Raw genomic sequence first — 13,425 nt, forward strand, 5'->3', positions numbered from 1 at the left:
TCCCTACATGTCATGGGAGGAACCCAACGGGAAGTAATTGAGTCATGGGGGCAGTTACCCTCATGCTGTTCTTACGATAGTAAGTTCTCAGGAGATCTGATAGTTTTATAAAGGGCTTTTCCCTCTACTCAGAACTTCTCCTTCCTGCTGTCTTTTGAAGAAGGTGACTTTCTTCCCCTTCACCTTCGCCATGATTGTAACTTTCCTGAGGCCTTCCTAGCCATGTAGAACTGTGTGTCAATTAAACCTTTTTTCTTTATAAAGTAACCAGTCTCAGGTATGTCCTTATGGCAGCATGAGAACAGACTAATACAATGTCCAAACAAAGTTCACTGTTGTCTAATGTCTCTGAAAAACACACTACTTAATTTTATATCAACTCAATTAAAACATTTCATGGAACTAAATATAATGCATTAGAAATCAATAACAAGCAAATGTACTTTACAAGAAAGTAACTAAGCTTGGAAAAGGGGAAAATCTGATGCTATTCCTGAGAACTGATCCGTAGCTCTTGAGAAGTTGTCAGCACAATTTACAGGGTTTACAGCAGAGTTTAAAGCAGTGTCTGGAGCCAGACAATCCAGGTTCAAATCCTGCCTCTGTCACTTTTTCCAAGAACTTGAATAACTGACTCAAATAACTTCTCTTAGTCTCAGCATCACCACTGACATAATAGGGCTAATGATCTCTCTTACCTCCTAGGGATGTACAGATTAAATTAATACAGGTAAAGCACCTAGACAAATACCTAATACAAGAGAGTGTCTAATAAATGCTATTGACTATTTTAGATTAAATAAAATTCCATGATTAACACACATGCTTGGTTTTAGTGTTAGTGGAAAAATCAATTATATGATTATTTTGATTTATAACAAATATTCTCTGTGTGACCAAGTGGCAAAGCCAGTTGATATTTATTAGATGCATTTTCTGTTGTAAGAAGCATAGCCATTTTGACTTCTATATTTAAAGCCTTTCCCAAAACAAGTTATAAACTACTAACATGAGAAGCCAAACGTAGAAGTGATACTAAGTCTACAACTTAAAACATTTTGTGCAGATTAAATCAATGGTACTATCCAGGAAAGGAACTTTGCAAATTCTCCCTAGTGGACAAATACCTCCCTCCATTTGGCAGATAGTGAAAACAGGCTTTTACTTTTGGCTCCCAGAATTAGCTGATAGACTAAGACTAAGCTTACTGCATCTCAAAAGGAAATATTCTGTGGGGCAGCAGAGTAAGAGAATGACCAAGGAAACTGCCAGAAGCAATTTAGAAAGCTAAATTGGATATCCAGAGTAGTACTGCCTAGAATCAAAGAAACATAATTATTGTGAACAAATTCATGCAATAATAGAGAGGACTTTTACCAAGAAGGTAATAAGGAGGAAGTTGAGGAGAAAGTGCTCAGAGTGTAATATGCCTCTAGCAAAAATTCAAGGTAAATTTTAGAGCTCTGTTCAGGCTCTTTACAGGTCACATGTGCTCTTTGACCTTGACCTGTGCAAAAGAAATATTCCTTTAAAATTGTGTAACCAAGAATATGTACTTTAAAACAAATTGCCCACAAGAAATTATGATGAAGGAGCAGTGCCATTGAAGTTTTACCTAACCCAGGAGGCATGACAAGAGATTATAGCCTATATTCATTAAAATACTGTGTATATTTGAATACATAGCATGAGTGAAGGGATTACTGCAAGGTAAAACAATCAAGGACAACAGAACTGGAGAGTTACAAGATGACTGTGATAAAAACAGAGATCCACCTCCTCAGGAACCCTGTAGCTCAATGGCTCTTTCTTAGCCCTTTCCTTTCTTGTTAGAGAAACAGAATGTGTCTACTCCTTCAGGGAGCAGTCTTCTGGTGGTAACTCTCAGCTAAGATCAGGGAGATAATATAAAATAAGTAAATTCTGCAGTTCAGCGAACACAAGCCAGGCACAAACGCGACGCTCAAGACAAATGAGGTAACTGCAGAACGTTCACCTCATTATTAATGTAGCAGGATCAAACTTCATCACCATAAACTCAGGCAGGCAAAAGTGTTAACTAGTGTTAATTTCATGGTCTATAACTCAACTTCTCTTTGCTCTTTATCTACCGCCCTGCTAAATGACAGAAAACATCATGGTGCCAATTCAAGACGTAGTTTTACTCATTCCAGATATTTTCTTTTTCAGGCATACTGACAAATTTAGCACTTTCTCTCCTTCTTTTACTTTCCCATCCAAGAGGAGCTTATAGGAAGAGTTTCCAAGAGAAGCTCATCAGAAAAGACATAACTTTCCTGGTCATTGGTCACTGTCCTCACTGGTTTTAACTGAGATGTACAATCCCTGGTGGGGGTTAGTGGCTGCCTTCTGTTCTTACTGAAGTATGCTGACATGACACCAAGGCCAAAGTTGACAAGTTACACACACATTGATTCATTCCAAATCTGACACCTCCGTGGGTCCACCTGCCTCCTCATAGATACATCCACACTCTCCTGAAAGAATAATAATTTTGGGCTCCTCTTCCTGTAGCATTCCTTGGTGACAATTCATCCTATCACACTTCTTATTGATGGGGTTTAGGACATGCCATCCTCAAATATGGCACTTTGGCATTTGAGAAAAATAGCAGAAGCAGAAAGGTCATTCTCACCTTCCCCTCATCCCTTATCCCCTGAGCAGGTCATAAAATCTAGGGAGGATATTCTGACCTCACCCTGAAGCACAATGTAAGACCCTCAGCTGAAAGGTACCCTCCTTATACCCCAATGAAAAGAATGTTCTTACCTCTGAAGACAAAGGGTCACAGAGAAGAATCTGAACCAATAAGCCTTGCTGAGTTTTCTGTAGTTTATTACCATTAGATCATATCCCCTTTATCCAATCATATTTCTCCATGACTTTCTACTCTTTCTCAAACCTAAGCACAAAAATAAACAAGTTTAACTATTTCTTTGGGTCTTCATTTTCTTATGAAGGCTCTCATATCATACAAAACACATATTAAATCAATTTGCATGCCTTTCTCTTGTTAATATGTTCTTTGTTATAGGAGTATCTACTCTACACCTAGAATGGGTGAGGGAAATACATTCTTCCTTCCCTATCAAGAGTGCTTGCGGGCCATGCACAGTGGCTCACACCGTAAACCCAGCACTTTGGCAGGCCAAAGTGGGCAGATCACCTGAGGTTGGGAGTTCAAGACCAGCCTAATCAACATGGAGAAACCCCATTTCTACTAAAAATACAAAAAATTAGCCGGGCATGGTGGCGCATCCTCGTAAACATCATGGTGCCAATCCCGGCTACTTGGGAGGCTGAGGCAAGAGAATCGCTTGAACCCAGGAGGCAGAGGTTACAGTGAGCCAAGATTACACCATTGCACTCCAGCCCAGGCAACAAGAGCAAAACTCCATCTCAAAAAAAAAAAAAAAGAAAAGAAAAATTGCTTGCCTTCCCTTTCATGACACTACTTGGTAGTTATGTGAATACACATTAATTTTACAAAGAATAACTAGAAAGGATGTACTATTTTAAGCACATATTTGATGAACTTACATAAAACAGGAATTTCCTATTGTTATGGATGTATATATCTTATTGACCAATGCATAATATCCATATAACCCTACTTGCTAATGTATAACATATAGAAATACATGTAAAATTTGCCATTTATTTTATTACGTTTCCTTCTCCAAATTGCTATTTAACTTAAATTGATATATTATGATTTAGTCCACAACCACATTTTAGTGTAGAATTGATTTTTAGAAGTGCTTTTAAGTGGCTATATATCGCGGGGGTTTAGAGATCATGTTGCCGAGCCACAGTCCTGGATGGAAACTCAGCTCCACTGCCTACCAGCAGAATCACTCAAGGCATCTTACTTCATTTTCACTTCATTTCTCATGCTTCAGTTTCCTGAAGTAGAAAATTAGAAGAATAATAGTATCTACCATAAAATATTGTTGGGGAGATTAAATAAGATAACACAAAGTGCTTGAAGTGATACGATACAAAGTAACTATTCAGTAAAATTGTACTGTTAGTATTATTTCAGGAAGCACAAAAGACACCATCATGACTCTGAAAAAATGTATTATATATTCCTTAGGACTGAGTTCAATCTTGTCTGGATAACATCACCTGAGGCCTAAACTTCAGGGGACATCTTAAAGATTAATCAAGGTTTTTTGTTTGTTTGTTTGTTTTTCTGATAAGGTCAAGGGGTGATGATTTTGTGTCATAGGATATAAACAAGAAGGGGATCATCTTCTTGACTGTCCACAATCTTCTGTTTCACCAGCATTTATATAAGTACAATACAAAAAAGCTTTTGAAAGGACTGAAATGTTCAAGTAACTTATCTCATGCTCAATGGCAGATTTAGAAAGATATGACAATAATTGCTTATGTTTCTATACCGTTAAATTTTATAAAGCACGTGTACTAGTTTCCAAAAGATGCCATAACACAGTACCACAAACTGGGTGTCGTAACAGAAATTTTGTCTTTCACAGTGCTGGATGCCAGAAGTCCAAAAGCAAGCTGTCCATGGTGTTGATTTCTTCTGAGGGCTTTGAGGGAGAATCTGCTTAATGCCTCTCTCCTATCTTCCAGTGATGACTGACAATCGTTTCTATTCTGTGGCTTGTGGATGCCCTCAATCCAATCTCTGTTACTATCTTCACACGTGCTCCCCCTGCATCTCCGTACATTCTCATGGCCATTTCCTTAGAAGAATACCAGTGGCAGGGATTAGGGCCACTCTACTCTGGTATGGCCTCATTTTAACTTAGCTAATTATATCCACAATAATCCTATTTCCAAATGAGGTCACATTCTGAGTGCTGGGAGCTAGGACTTCAGCAGATCCTTTCTGGAGGACTCAATTCCATCCATAACAGCACCTTAATAGCAATTCAGAGAGTAAGAATTATTGTCCCTGCTCTCTATATAAGGAACCAGGGGCTTGAATAATGTAAGTGTCTTGTCCAACGTGACACAGCTATTTCCTAGATTAAGCTCAAATCTTATGAATCCAAGCTTAATGCCTTTTGGCAACTGCACCAGTATCACAAAAATAGCTTCCATTTCTTGTTTGCCTACTATTTATCAGGAACTTTATATATTGGTTAATAAGTTTTGGTTTGCAGAAAAAAATAAAGCACTTCATACTGCCTTAAGCTACAAAGATGACCACCAGCTATTATAATTAAAAATCAAGAGATGTGGTGGGCTTAAACTTTGGAGATTTACTCTTTGTCTTCTTATTACTATTTCTCATCATCGTTTTTCCTTTCTTTTCGCTTCTTTTCCATCTCTCAACAAATCAGTTCAAAAGCCAGTGGGTGGAGTCTAGGCAAAGTAGGCCTTTGTGCAGGGAGGGGAGCTGTGGATGCCGAGAGTAGAGAGCTGAAGCCTGAGCATCATGAGAGGTGGTGGAATGACCTGGAGTCGGGTGTGGAACCTGGGAGGAGGGCATCCGTGCAGATGCAATTCTGAGAATACAGCACCACTTCTGTAATGTTCCTGCCAAACATATATAAATGAAATCTAATCATGAGTAAATACCAGACAAACTCAGATTGAGGGATAGTCTACAAAATAACTGGCACATAATCTTCAAAAATGTCAAGAGTATAGAAGTAAATGACCAAGGGACTGTTCTAGATTAAAAGTGGCAGAGAGGCCAGGGGCGGTGGCTCACGCCTGTAATCCCAGCACTTTGGGAGGCCGAGGCAGGTGGATCACGAGGTCAGGAGATCAAGACCATTCTGGCTAACATGCTGAAATCCCATCTCTACTAAAAATAGAAAAAATTAGCTGGGCGTGGTGGCAGGCGCCTATAGTCCCAGCTACTTGGGAGGCTGAAGCAGGAGAATGGTGTGAACCCAGGAGGCAGAGCTTGCAGTGAGCTGAGATTACGCCGTTGCACTCCAGCCTGGGCAACAATGTGAGACTCTGTCTCAAAAAAAAAAAAGGGAGCAGAGAAACATGAAAACTAGATGCAATGCGTAATTCTGGACTGGATGATTTTGTTCTAAAAGTCATAATTGGGAATAATTGACAAAACTTGAATGTGATTTGAGAATCAGATGAAAGTAATGAATTAATGTTAATATGCTAATTTTGATAGGTCTATTTTGGTTATTTGGGAGAATATCCTTGTTTGTAGGACGTAAATTCTAAAGTATTAGGGAGTGATGGAGCAATTACATTGACAACTTAAATTGGTTGAAAAATAGAAAGTTCTTTGTACTGAATTTTCCAAAATCAAAAGTTAGGGTTTGATTTAGTGGCTCAGTGGTGTCAACAGAGATCCAGTCCCTCTCGATCAACTCTGCCTTCCCGTATGTCAGCTTCTAGGGTTTTCCAGGAAAAGGCTTTCCCACCCTCCCCCACCACTCCCTACCTCTCCACCTAAGGCTGGCTCTCCCTCATAGTCATAAAGTGGCTGCCAACAAAGAGAAGGGAGAGGAGGCTGGGGAGGGTTGGGGAAGGGGAGGCCTGGGGAAGGGAAGGGTTGGGGGAATTGCTTCTAGAAGCTTTCTGGGAAAAATAAGAAAGTTGGGAAACCTTTTCCCAGAACCCCCTAGAAAACGTCTTAAATCTCATTGGCCTAAATTGGGTCGTTTGGCAAATGAGCTCACGTTCGTCAGTTTAGGCTTTGACCTACTTTGCTTTTTCCAAAGCACATGAGCTTCCCATGGGGGAAGATTTCAATAGCTGAATGAAAACATGAGGTTAGGCAGGCAATTACAATATCCACACTGAGGGTCAGTACACCATTGTGGTTAAGAGCTTCAGCTCTGGAGCTAGGCTATCAAGGAGGAATCTTGGTTCTGTTCACTTCTAGTTATGTGATTTTGCACAATTTCTTTCATCTGTCTTTGCCCAGATTTGTCCATATATGAACTGAAGAAGATAACTTTATCTACTGCACAAAATTATTGTGAGAATTCCATGAATTAGCAAATGGAAAGCACTCAGAATAGTGTGGTGCATAGTGAGTATTCAAAAAACACTATCATTTCAGTTTATCCCATTTTACAGATATATTGAAAATTTATGCTTGCTATATACCACACTGTTCTAGACATTAAAAATGTAATGATATTCCAGACAGCCTGAATCTATCTAAGATGAATTTAAATAAGGAGCTTGTTTAGGATCAGAGAGCTGGCAAGGGCCAACTACTGTTTAAGTACGGAAGGCCATGTTTCATACTGAAACCAGGCAGAATGATACAGAAATGATAAGGCTTGAGATGATATTTTTCTCCAAATTTCACAACACAGCATACATTTGTAAACTTTATGAATTTTTAAAACTGTGGTTGACAATAGTTTAAGGAACTACACTGGAAAGGAGTGTTTGGTTTTGGTTTTAGCTAACATTTATTGAGCACTTACTTCATACCACATACTACACATCAACTTGGTTAAGCTTCAGTAGGATTCTGGAGAGTCAGTGTTACTACTATCACCGTGCTGCAGATGAAGAAACAAGGCTGATAGAAGTATAGTGACTCTCCCAAGATCACAGAGTATTCATTAATGGAGCTATGATTCAAACCCAGGTTAGTCTAACTACAACTTTTTTCTCCCTCAGTGACTATTGTGCCTTAAGCTGCAGCGAATAGATGACACCTAATTTATAACATTTATTGAACAGCTACTATTTGCCAGACACTATCTTAAATACTATTAGCGATGGAAAGCTGGACAACTCCAGCCTTCAAAGTAGTCTCCTGTTGGTCCAGATTATGAGACACACCTCATAGTCTTATGTAAAACTGCTCATGCAGATTCAACCAAACTTGAGCATTCAATGGTTAGGAAAGTCTTCAAGGACTAACAGCAGGATCTAAGGGTGGCTTCAACTTATGTGGCAAATATAAGTTGAATGTTGATTTATCACAATATAGCAAAATTCTGTATATATATTTCAACTATATAATAGCAAGACAGGCAGTCATTCAAATAAAGGCAGCAGAAAAGCAAAATATGCTTAATAATAGAATTTTCTGGTTTGATTGCACCTCCCCAGAATGCTTACTGGCAGAGGAGGAAAATGATCTTTAGGGAATATATCAAGTGTTTATGCAATCCATCTTCTCCCACCCTATACGGCTCCTTTGGCTTTTCCCCCCTCCTTCTTTTTCACTTTTTCCTTTTTGATGCTCTTATATGCTCTTTCCTTCCTTTGCTTCCTCCCTGTCTTTCTGTGCCTTTAAATTTTTCTCTGCCTTTGCCTTTAGCCTGGTAGTGGCCCTCAGGGGCACTGTCTACCCTGCTGCTGACTTCTGGGGCTAAAGTATTTGCTAAACCTGTGTTCTGGGTGATAGGGCATCAAATTCAATCCCTCACTAGCTGAGTTATTAAAGATCCTGTGGAATTTCTCACTATGGTGTTAACTGAGCCATCTGGCCCCTTGCCCTCAGAGCTGTTGCTTTGGCCTCCTGCAGACCCTTGTCTGCAGTTTCAATTGAAGAGCTATCTCTTACATCTTCAAAGACTCTTCCACTGATTTGCTACAGGCAAGCCCATCCCTAGGCAAGATTTTTCCATTGGCTACTGAACTTGAGAGTCTCTCTCCCCAACCACAGCCATTCTCCACAAGTTCCCAGAGATCTCAGGTTATTTCTGGCCACCAAAGCCCTCTAATTAAAGAAATATGTCCAAGTCTCATCTTCTGGGTGGCATCACATGCTCTGAAATTTTTCTTTTTTCTTGTTTCTATTCTCCTACTCAAACATGCTTGTCCTATATCCTATTCTCCTGAAACTGCTCTGTCTGTTAGGAGACCGCTAGCTGGGCTGAGAAACTAACCTGTGTTAAAGGTATAACACTTGCAAATGATCAGTAGTTTTCCCTACATCCCCCAGTCCCCGAATCCTCAATTCTCTCTACAGAGTTTCATTTCTATATCACAGCGAATGCCTCCATTGAGCAATTGCCATGTATCAAGCTCTTATATAGGTGTTTTACACTGACTTATTTAATCTTCATAACAACCCTATAAACTAATCACTATCATTGCTATTAGTATCACCCCCAGTTAACAGATGAAGAAATTGAGGCTGAAGAGGTTTAATAATTCACTCAAAGTAAATACACAGAGCCAGTATCTGCTTCCAGGCATTTCTGCCACAGTGCCTCTGCCCTTCCCGCCATGCCTGCTCTCTGTCTATCCTGCCTCTTTTTTCTGGTGGGAACCTGGGGCTCCTCTGCTTAAACACCTTAATGCTAGATGATGCTTGCACCAACTAGAGAGCAAACAAACTCTTCATAACCACATCCCCAACTAGCTTTCAAGATTTAGCCTCCATTTCTCCACTCCACATGCCAGCATTTGGCATGTACACTCCCTTGATATAATGTATATTCTTGTTAGTCTTCCTTAAGGAGTTTAGGAAATGCCACCTCAAAATATGCTGCTTCGTAGACTGATTACTTCAAACTGAAGGCATTTGATAAAGCAGCAAATATAGGGAGAGGCTTTCTCTGGGCTTCCCTTATCTGCCTAAAGACAGATGTCCAAAAGAAACTCAATTGTCATGAATCCCTCCCTGGGAGTCACATCAACCAGGGAAGATTCACTCCCAGGGGAGGGGGCTGGAAATCGACACCACACTCAGACTTCATCACAGACTGTCACCTGTTCTTTGAAGATCCCAGTCATCTTTCCTCAAAATTATTTATTTTTCCATAAGTTTTCTATAACCCCCTTCCCTATAAAGACAGTGTATAAGCTCGTAAATCTCCCTGTTTGGGGTGTGTTCGCTTTTCTTCTCTGTAATGTCCTGTGCACATTATAAATTTGTACACTGCTCCCATAGATCTTCCTGTTGTCTGTTTATACCATAGACTCAGTTATCGAACCCTCAGAGGGTAGCCAGAAAGTCGTCTGTCCCCTGAACTTTCATCATTGTTACCACTCAATGAATGCATTTCCCACACTCTGTGACTGGAAAACCCTTGCTCATTCTTCAGAACTCATCTCAAAATTCTTGTCCTCTTTGAAGATGTCCCCAGGCAGATAATTAGTATTTATCCTTCTTTGCTCTCTCATACATACTTTGTGTATAAGGCAGTATGCAAACTAGCTTAGGAAAAAAAAAAATGACCTTGGGTATTCTACAGCTCAAAATATGTAAACAGAGTTTCAGCTCCCTTGCTATCTCTCTTTTTATCTCTTTCTCATTTCTCAGAAAGGCTTTCTTCTCACGGTGGACCTACAGTTATGGGCAGACCAAGACACATCTTATTTGTTTAGCAATTCTAGTAAAAAGAAAGCTTTTTCTCCAATAGTGTTAACAGGGATGTCACAGAGAGGGCTCTAGTTAGCTTGGCCCGCATGTCCAACCCTAAATCAGTCACTGTGACTAGGTAAAAGGAGAAATTTAATATTGAACACCCTAGATTAGATGCCTAATCCCATAGTGGGGGAGGAGTACTAGATGAAGGGGTGATAGTCACTCTTCACCAAACAAATGAATAGTAATAGCGATAACCTTTATTTAAAAGAGGGCTGGGCATGGTGGTACACACCAGTAGTCTCAGTGACTTGGGAGGCTGAGGTGGGAGGATTGCTTGAGCCCAGGAGTTTGAGGCTACAGGAAGCTATGATTGTGTCACTGCACTCCAGTCTAGGTGACAGAGCAAGTCCCTGTCTCAAAAAAATAAATAAAAATAAAAGAAAGAATAAGGGATGCTGAGCAGATTTCAGGTTTTCATTGCATTATACTCCTTCTCTGGCTCACATTCATACCATAGTCATACCTTATAGCTATTGCTGGTTCCATTCCAGACCACAACAATAAAGTGAATAGCACAATAAAGTAAGTCACACAAACTTTTTGGTTTCCCACTTAATAGACTGCAGAAAGTTATATTGCAGTCTATTAAGTGTGCAATAGTGTTATGTCTTAAAAATGTGCATACTTTAATTTAAAAAATACTTTACTGCTAAAAGTGCTAACAGTCATCTGTGTCTTCAGCAAGCTGTCATATTTTTGCTGGTGGAGAACCTTGCCTCAATGTTGATCGTTGCTGACTGATAAGGTTGGTGGTTGCTGAAGGCTGTGGTAACTGCAGCAATTTCTTAAAATAAAACAACAATGGGCCGGGCGTGGTGGCTCAAGCCTGTAATCCCAGCTTGAGCTAGGATTTGGGAGGCCGGGACAGGCGGATCACGAGGTAGGAGATCGAGACCATCCTGGCTAACACGGTGAAACCCCATCTCTACTAAAACATACAAAAAACCAGCCGGGCGAGGTGGTGGGCACCTGTAGTCCCAGCTACTCAGGAGGCTGAGGCAGGAGAATGGGGTAAACCCGGGAGGCAGAGCTTGCAGTGAGCTGAGATCTGGCCACTGCACTCCAGCCTGGGTGACAGAGCGAGACTCCATTTCAAAAAAATAAAAAATAAAAAATAAAATAAAACAACAATGAAGTTTACCTCTTTGATTGACTCTTTCTTTCATGAAAGATTTCCCTGTAGCATGCAATGCTGTTTGATAGCATTTGACCAACAGTAGAACTTTTTTCAAAATTGGAGGCAATATTTTCAAACCCTATCACTGCTTTATCAATTAAGTATATGAATATTCTAAATCCTTTGTTGTCATTTCAACATTGTTCACAGCATCTTTATGAGGAATAGATTCTATCTCAAGAAACCACTTTCTTTGCTCATCCATAAGAAGCAACTTCTTATCCATTAAAATTTTATCATGAGATTGTACCAATTCAGCCACATCTTTGGGCCTCACTTCAATTCTAGTTCTTTTGCTATTTCTGCCACACCTGCAGTTACTTCCCCCACTGAAGTCTTGAACCCTTCAAGGTCATCCATGAGGGTTGGGGTCAACCTCTTCCAAACTCTTGCTAACATTGATATTTTGACCACCTCCCATGAATCACAAATGTTTTTAATGGCATCTAGAATGGTGAATCCTTTCCAGAAGGCTTTTAATCAGCTTTGTCCAAATCTATCAGAGGAATCTCTATCTATGGTGGCTATAGCCTTCTGAAATGTATTTCTTAAATAATAAGACTGAAAGTCAAAATTACTCCTTGATCCATGGATACTGTGTTAACAGACATGAAAATATTAATCTCCTGGTACAGCCCCATCAGAGCTTTTGAGTTACCAGGTGTGTTGTCAATGAGCAGTAATATTTTGAAAGCAGGGTTTTTTTGTTTGTTTGTTTTCCTTTTCATTTGTTTTTGTTTTTTTCTGAGCAGTAGGTCTCAATTGTGGCCTTAAAATAATCAGGAAACCATGCCGTCAAGAGACATCTCCAGGCAGATGATGTTCCATTTAATAGGGCATAGGCAGAGTAGATTTAGCATAATTCTTGAGGTTCCTACAATTTTTGAAATGGCAAGTAACCATTGGCTTCAACTTAAATTCACTCACTACATTAACCTAACAAGAGAGTCAGCCTGTCCTTTGAAACTTAGAGGCCAGGCTTTGATTCCTCTTTAGCTATGAAAGCCCTAGATGGAATCTTCTCCCAATAGAAGACTGTTTTGTTGACATTAAAAATCTATTATTTAGTACAGGCACTTTCATTAATGATCTCAACTAGAGCTTTTGGATAACTTGCTGATGCTTCCACATCAACATTTGCTGCTTCGCCTTGCACTTTTATGTTATAGAGATAGCTTCTTTCCTTAAATCTCATGAACCAATCTCTGCTGGCTTCCAGCTTTTTGTCTACAGCTTCCTCACCTTTCTTAGCCTTCATAGAATTGAAGAGAGTTAGCGCCTTTCTCTGAGTTATGCTTTAGTTTAAGGGAATGTTGTGGCTGGTTTGATCTTCTATCCAGACCATTCAAAATTACTTCACATTAGCAATAAGTTTCACTTTCTTGTCATTGTGTATTGACTGGAGTAGCACTTTTAATTTTCTTTGAAAACTTTTCTTTGCATTCACAGCTTGGCTAACTGGTGCAAGAGCCCTAGTTTTTATTATTTGGATTTTGCCGTGCCTTTCTCACTAAGCTTAATCATTTTTAGCTTTTGATTTAAAGTGAGAGACATGTGACTCTTTCACTTGAACACTTAGAGGCCATTGTAGGGTTATTAATTGACCTGATTTCAATATCATTATATCTCAGAGAATAGGGAGGCCCTAGGAGAATAAGAAAGATAGGGGAGCAGCTGGTGGGTGGAGTAGTCAGAACACACAACATTTATCGCTTAAGTAAGTTCAGTGTCTTATATGGGCATGGTTTGTGGCACCCCAAAACAATTACAATAGTAACTTCAAAGATCACTGATTACAGATCACCATAACGAATACATACTAATGAAAAAGTCTGAAATATTATGAGAATTACAAAAATGTGATGCAGAGACAATGTGATGCAGAGACATGAAGTTAGCACATGTTGTTGGAAAAATG

This window comes from Colobus angolensis, unplaced genomic scaffold (genome assembly GCF_000951035.1).
Source record: "Colobus angolensis palliatus isolate OR3802 unplaced genomic scaffold, Cang.pa_1.0 Scaffold62, whole genome shotgun sequence".
NCBI classification, from domain to species: Eukaryota; Metazoa; Chordata; class Mammalia; order Primates; family Cercopithecidae; genus Colobus; species Colobus angolensis.